This window comes from Artemia sp. Qi Xiang Cuo, chromosome 10 (assembly GCF_049724085.1).
Source record: "Artemia sp. Qi Xiang Cuo chromosome 10, ASM4972408v1, whole genome shotgun sequence".
NCBI lineage: Eukaryota > Metazoa > Arthropoda > Branchiopoda > Anostraca > Artemiidae > Artemia > Artemia sp. Qi Xiang Cuo.
The window spans coordinates 18,903,395-18,911,375 of record NC_142803.1 but is presented as its reverse complement, the minus strand read 5'-3'; positions in this window follow the sequence as shown (position 1 = coordinate 18,911,375).

Here is a 7,981-nt window from a genome sequence, read left to right as displayed (position 1 = left end):
ATTGAATTGAAGAAGTTAGTAGAGAGGGGTAATTACAAACTGATTGCACATAATTTATTCATGATTTATTGATCCACTAACGGGTCAATGACACGAGAATTTTACTTTAGTATTTCGTGGTTTGACTTGCCTGAAGTCATGAATTAGAGTAGTTAATTGGTTATTTGAGGTTTTCAGACCTAGATTTCTTAGATTTTCGTGGGTGTTTGTTTCCTGGGGTTTATTATTTGAGAAGTTTACTTTATTATTTAGTGGTTTGAATTACATGAAATCATGAATTAGAATAGTTAATTGGCTGTTTCGGGTTTTTAGACCTAGGTTTTTTAGATTTTCGTGGGTGTTTGGTTCCTGGGTTTATTATTTGAGAAGTTAACTTTAGTATTTCGTGGTTTGACGTGCCTAAATCATTAATTAGAATAGTTAATTAGCTGTTTGGGGTTTTCAGATGTAGGTTTTCTTGATTTTCGTGGGTGTTTGGTTCATGGGGTTTATTATTTGGGAAGTTTACTTTAGTATTTCGTGGTTTGACTAGACTGAAATCATGAATTAGAATAGTTAATTGGCTGTTTGGGGTTTTCAAACCTACGTTTTTTAGATATTTGTGGGTGTTTGGTTCGTTGGGTTTATTATTTGAAAAGTTAACTTTAGTGTTTCGTGGTTTGACTTGCCTGAAATGATTAATTAGAATAGTTAATTAGCTGTTTAGGGTTTTCAGACCTAGGTTTTTTAGATTTTCGTGGGTGTTTGTTTCCTGGAGTTTATTATTTGAGAAGTTAATTTCAGTATTTCGTGGTTTGACGTGCCTGAAATCATGAATTAGAATAGTTAATTGTCTGTTTGGGGTTTTCAGACTTAGTTTTTTTTTATTTCCGTGTGTGTTTGGCTCCCGGGGTTTATTATTTGACAAGTTAACTTTAGTATTTCATGGTTTGACGTGCCTGAAATCATGAATTAGAATATTTAATTGGCTTTTTGGGGATTTTCAGACCTAGGTTTTTTAGATTTTCATGTGTGTTTGGCTCCTGGGTTTTATTATTTGAGAAGTTAACTTTAGTATTTCGTGGTTTGACTTGCCTGAAATCATGAATTAGAATAGTTAATTAGCTGTTTGGGGTTTTCAGACCTAGATTTTTTTTTGATTTTGGTGGGTGTTTGGTTCATGGGGTTTATTATTTGGGAAGTTTACTTTAGTATTTCGTGGTTTGACGTGCCTGAAATCATGCATTAGAATTGTTAATTGGCTGTTTCGGGTTTTCAGACCTAGGTTTTTTTATATTTTCGTGGGTGTTTCGTTCCTGGGTTTATTATTTTAGAAGTTAACTTTAGTATTTCGTGGTTTGACGTGCCTGAAATCATTAATTAGAATAGTTAATTGGCTGTTTGGGGTTTTCAGACCTAGGTTTTTTAGATTTTCGTGGGTGTTTGTTTCCTGGAGTTTATTATTTGAGAAGTTAATTTTAGTATTTCGTGGTTTGACGTGCCTGAAATCATGGATTAGAGTGGCTAATTGGTTGTTTGGGGTTTTCAGACTTAGGTTGTTTTTTTTATTTCCATGTGTGTTTAGCTCCTGGGGTTTATTATTTGAGAAGTTATTTTTAGTATTTTATGTTTAGACTTGCCTGAAATCATGAATTAGAATATTTAATTGGCTATTTGGGGTTTGCAGACTTAGATTTTTTAGATTTTCGTGGGTGTTTGGTTCCTGGGGTTTACTATTTGAGAAGTTAACTTTAGTATTTCGTGGTTTGACGTGTCTGAAATCATGAATTAGAATATTTAATTGGCTGTTTGGGGATTTTCAGAGCTAGGTATTTTAGATTTTCCTGTGTGTTTGGCTCCTGGGGTTTATTTTTTGAGAAGTTTACTTTAGTATTTCGTGGTTTGAGGTGCCTGAAATCATGAATTAGAATAGTTAATTGTCTGTTTTGGGTTTTCAGACTTAGGTTTTTTTTTATTTCCGTGTGTGTTTGGCTCCTGGGGTTTATTATTTGACAAGTTCACTTTAGTATTTCATGGTTTGACGTGCCTGAAATCATGAATTAGAATATTTAATTGGCTTTTTGGGGATTTTCAGACGTAGGTTTTTTAGATTTTCATGTGTGTTTGGCTCCTGGGTTTTATTATTTGAGAAGCTAACTTTAGTATTTCGTGGTTTGACGTGCCTGAAATCATTAATTAGAGTAGTTAATTAGCTGTTTGGGGTTTTCAGACCTAGGTTTTTTAGATTTTCGTGGGTTTTTGTTTCCTGGAGTTTATTGTTTGAGAAGTTACTTTAGTATCTCTTGGTTTGACTTGCCTGAAATCATGGATTAAAGTGGTTAATTGGTTGTTTGGGGTTTTCAGACTTAGTTTTTTTGTATTTCCATGTGTGTTTGGCTTCTGGGGTTTATTATTTGAGAAGTTAATTTTAGTATTTTGTGGTTTGACGTGCCTGAAATCATGGATTAGAGTGGTTAATTGGTTGTTTGGGGTTTTCAGACTTAGGTTTTTTTTCCATGTGTGTTTAGCTCCTGGGGGTTATTATTTGAGAAGTTAATTTTAGTATTTTGTGTTTAGACTTGCCTGAAATCATGAATTAGAATATTTAATTGGCTGTTTGGTGATTTTCAGACCTAGGTTTTTTAGATTATCCTGTGTGTTTGGCTCCTGGGGTTTATTATTTGAGAAGTTTACTTTAGTATTTCGTGGTTTGACGTGCCTGAAATCATGAATTAGAATAGTTAATGTCTGTTTGGGGTTTTCAGACTTAGGTTTTTTTTATTTCCGTGTGTGTTTGGCTCCTGGGGTTTATTATTTGAGAAGTTAACTTTAGTATTTCATGGTTTGACGTGCCTGAAATCATGAATTAGAATATTTAATTGGCTGTTTGGGGATTTTCAGACCTAGTTTTTTTAGATTTTCGTGTGTGTTTGGCTCCTGGGGTTTATTATTTGAGAAGTTTAGTTTAGTATTTCGTAGTTTGACTTGCCTGAAACCATGAATTAGAATAGTTAATTGGCTATTTGGGGTTTTCAGACCTAGTTTTTTAGATTTTCGTGGGTGTATGGTTCTTGGGGTTTATTATTTGAGAAGTTAACTTTAGTATTTCGTGGTTTGACGTGCCTGAAATCATTAATTAGAATAGTTAATTAGCTGTTTGAGGTTTTCAGACCTAGGTTTTTTAAATTTTCCTGGGTGTTTGTTTCTTGGAGTTTATTATTTGAGAAGTTAACTTTAGTATCTCTTGGTTGGACTTGCCTGAAATCATGAATTAGAGTAGTTAATTGGCTGTTTGGGGTTTTCAGACCTAGGTTTTTAGATTTTCATGGGTGTTTGGTTCCTGGGGTTTATTATTTGGGAAGTTTACTTTAGTATTTCGTGGTTTGACGTATCTGAAATCATGAATTAGAATATTTAATTGGCTGTTTGGGGATTTTCAGACCTAGGTTTTTTAGATTTTCCTGTGTGTTTGGCTCCTGGGGTTTATTATTTGAGAAGTTTACTTTAGTATTTCGTGGTTTGACGTGCCTGAAATTATGAATTAAAATAGTTAATGTCAGTTTGGGGTTTTCAGACTTAGGTTTTTTTTTTTATTTCCGTGTGTGTTTGGCTCCTGGGGTTTATTATTTGAGAAGTTAACTTTAGTATTTCATAGTTTGACGTGCCTGAAATAATGAATTAGAATATTTAATTGGCTGTTTGGGGATTTTCAGACCTATGTTTTTTTGGTTTTCGCGGGTGTTTGGTTCATGGGGTTTATTATTTGGGAAGTTTACTTTAGTATATCGTGGCTTTACTAGACTGAAATCATAAATTAGAATTGTTAATTGGCTGTTTGGGTTTTTCAAACCTATGTTTTTAGATTTTCGTGGGTGTTTGATTCATGGGGTTTATTATTTGAGAAGTTGATTTTAGTATTTCGTGGTTTGACGTGCCTGAAATCATTAATTAGAATAGTTAATTAGCTGTTTGAGGTTTTCAAACCTAGGTTTTTTAGATTTTCCTGGGTGTTTGATTCCTGGAGTTTATTATTTGAGAAGTTAACTTTAGTATCTCGTGGTTTGACTTGCCTGAAATTATGGATTAAAGTGGTTATTGGTTCTTTGGGGTTTTCAGACTTAGTTTTTTTTTATTTCCATGTGTGTTTGGCTCCTGGGGTTTATTATTTGAGAAGTTAACTTTAGTATTTCGTGCTTTGACTTGCCTGAAATCATTAATTAGAATAGTTAATTAGCTGTTTGGGGTTTTCAGACCTAGGTTTCTTAGATTTTTCTGGGTGTTTGTTTCCTGGAGTTTATTGTTTGAGAAGTTACTTTAGTATCTCGTGGTTTGACTTGCCTGAAATCATGGATTAAAGTGGTTAATTGGTTGTTTGGGGTTTTCAGACTTAGTTTTTTGTATTTCCATGTGTGTTTGGCTTCTGGGGTTTATTATTTGAGAAGTTAACTTTAGTATTTCGTGTTTTGACTTGCCTGAAATCATGAATTAGAATATTTAATTGGCTGTTTAGGGTTTGCAGACTTAAGTTTTTTAGATTTTCGTGGGTGTTTGGTTTCTGGGGTTTATTATTTGAGAAGTTAACTTTAGTATTTCGTGGTTTGACGTGCCTGAAATCATTAATTAGAATAGTTAATTAGCTGTTTGGGGTTTTAAGACCTAGGTTTTTTAGATTTTCGTGGCTGTTTGTTTCCTGGAGTTTATTATTTGACAAGTTAACTTTAGTATTTTGTGGATTTACTTGCCTTAAATCATGGATTAGAGTGGTTAATTGGTTGTTTGAGGGTTTTCAGACTCAGTTTTTTTTATTTCCTTGTGTGTTTGGCTTCTGGGGTTTATTATTTGAGAAGTTAACTTTAGTATTTCGTGTTTTGACTCGCCTGAAATCATGAATTAGAATATTTAATTGGCTGTTTGGGGTTTTCAGACTTAGATTTTAGTGGGTGTTTGGCTCCTGGGGTTTATTATTTGAGAAGTTTACTTTAGTATTTCGTGGTTTGACTTGCCTTAAATCATGAATTAGAATAGTTAATTGACTGTTTGAGGGTTTCAGACCTACGCTTTTTTTTTTATTTTCGTGGTGTTTGACTCCTGGGGTTTATTATTTGAGAAGTTTACATTAGTATTTCGTGGCTTGACTCGCCTGAAATCATTTATTAGAATAGTTAATTGGCTGTTTTGGGTTTTCAGACCTAGTTTTTTTTTAGATTTTCATGGGTGTTTGTTTCCTGGAGTTTATTATGTGAGAAGTTAACTTTAGTATTTCGTGGTTTGACTTGCCTGACATCATTAATTAGAATAGTTAATTGGCTGAATCATGAATTAGAATATTTAATTGGCTGTTTGGGGTTTTCAGACTTAGATTATTTAGATTTTCGTGTGGTGTTTGGTTCCTGGGGTTTATTATTTGAAAAGTTAACTTTAGTATTTCGTGGTTTGACCTGCCTGACATCATTAATTAGAATATTTAATTAGCTCTTTGTGGTTTTCAGACCTAGGTTTTTTAGATTTTCGTGGGTGTTTGTTTCCTGGAGCTTATCAGAGAGGCACACTTGGGCCTCTTTAAAGAGGCAACCCACCGCAATGTTAATCGATTTCCAGTGCTAGCGGTCGCAGAGAGACGGCAGTAATCGCATTTTGAAGCCTAAGCTCAAACTAAGAAACATGCAAAATTTCATCCCCCTCCGACTTTGTCTTCATGGGGAAAGTGGGCCGGAAGTTTCAACCCTCCCCCACAGCCCCCCTTTAACGTTGTCAGATCGGGCTGAAATTTAGAGGATAAGCTTTCCTAGGGCCTGGGAGCTTATCCTCTAAATTTCAACTCAATCCGATCACTCCTTCTCTGTTTTTCAAAAACCAAATATAGCCACTTGATGTTCATCAAGTTATTTTTTATATCAGCCACGCCTACAGGCCACAGTTGGCAACAGATTTGGGGGAATGAGGGCTCATTTGAACCGGAACTCGACCTGTTAGGGCCTTTTGATATTTTCAGACCGAAAAAATTATCCCCCGAATTTACATTTACGAAAAACCTCGTTTTCCTATAAGAGCCCATGCTAATTTTTGAAATTCCTAGGAGCATAGTATTTCATTATTAAATTAGATCAAAATAGTCCTCTCAACCTGACAAGACCGATCGTAAGCTTCCAAAAATTCCAGCTCTTTCCCAGAAGTTTTTTTTGTCGAAAAACGAAAATCTTACTTTGTATTTGCTTGCGTCGAAAATAGATTGCAGAGACTAAAAATAATTTAAAAAGAGTCTCTGATAGTACAGTGGTCACTATTCCTGTGTGTCATGCGGAAGACCCGGGTTCGATACCCCGTCAGAGTAAATTTCTTATATATTGAATTTAAAGTAGTATCTCTTAACATGCCGTATACCCGCATGCTCGAAGAAAAGTTGAAAAAAGAAAATCTTACTGTGCATTTGATTTGAGTATTCAGGAATTAAAAGCCTTAACACAAGAATCTTCAAAAGCCGGGGGTTTGTGGAGCGGCAGCCGCCCAACCTTAACTCCTGACACGATCAGCTAACAGTTAGTCAAGCAAAAATAAGTAATAAACTGTAAAAAACATGCAGAAATTATTTGAAAAAAATTACGTTTTCGAAAGAGTTAAAGAGGCTGAGTCACAAGTTCGAACCTTAAAATTTACAGGGATTAGGAGGTACAGTTGGGGGACTGCCGCCCCCAAACTCCCCGCTTTTGCAGCCTCTTTTGTTAAGATTTTTATTTTGGGGGTCTGCCGCCCCCCTCAACCCCCGCTTTTTCCCTTGCAAAGAAATACTTTGCAACACGAACAAAGTCTGCTTGAAATTTTTACCGTAAGAGCATCCTATTGCATCTCTTTGATTAGAAACAGTACTGAGCCTGTTAGCTGGATTTTTTACAGGAGATTTTTCCCTAGCCGATAACAAGCTATAATGTGATGAACTTGGTACCAACTGATTAACCGACCAACTGATTGCAGGCCACAGGACTTAAAAACCCTTAACTAAAGAGGCTGGAAAAGCGTGGGGTTTCGGGGGCGGCAGCCCCCCAACTGTACCTCCTAATCCCTGTACGTTGTAAGGTTCGAATTTGTGACTCAACCTCTTTAACTCTTTCGAAAAGATAGTTTTTTTCAAATAATTATTTGAGAAGTTAACTTTAGTATTTCGTGGTTTGACGTGCCTGAAATCATGGATTAGAGTGGTTAATTGGTTGTCTGGGGTTTTCAGACTTAGGTTTGTTTTTATTTCCGTGTGTGTTTGGCTCCTGGAGTTTATTATTTGAGAAGTTAACTTTAGTATTTCGTATTTTGACTTGCCTGAAATCATGAATTAGAATATTTAACTGGCTGTTTGGGGTTTTCAGACTTAGATTTCTTAGATTTTCGTGGGTGTTTGGCTCCTGGTGTTTATTATTTGAGAAATTACCTATAGTATTTCGTGGTTTGACTTGACTGAAATCATGAATTAGAATAGTTAATTGGCTGTTTGGGGTTTTCAGACCTACGTTACTTTATTTCCGTGGGTGTTTGGCTCCTAGGGTTTATTATTTGAGAAGTTTACTTTAGAATTTTGTGGTTTGACTTGCCTGAAATCATGAATTAGAGTAGTTAATTGGCTGATTGGGGTTTTCAGACCTAGTTTTTCTTTAGATTTTCTTGGGTGTTTTTTTCCTGGAGTATATTATTTTATAAGTTAGCTTTAGTATTTCGAGTCTTGACTTGCATGAAATCATTAATTAGAGTCGTTAATTGGCTGTTTGGGGTTTTCAGACCTAGGTTTTTTAGATTCTCGTGGGTGTCTGGCTCCTGGGGTTTATTATTTAAAAGTTGACTTTAGTATTTCGTGGTTTGACGTGCCTGAAATCATGAATTAGAATGTTTAATTGGTTGTTTGGGGTTTTCAGACTTAGTTTTTGTGTGAACCTATAGTTTTTAATCATGTTTGATCCTCTTTCAGAATAAATCTGTGAGATTTCCTATCAAATATATCGCTCAGGCTTGGAATAACCCA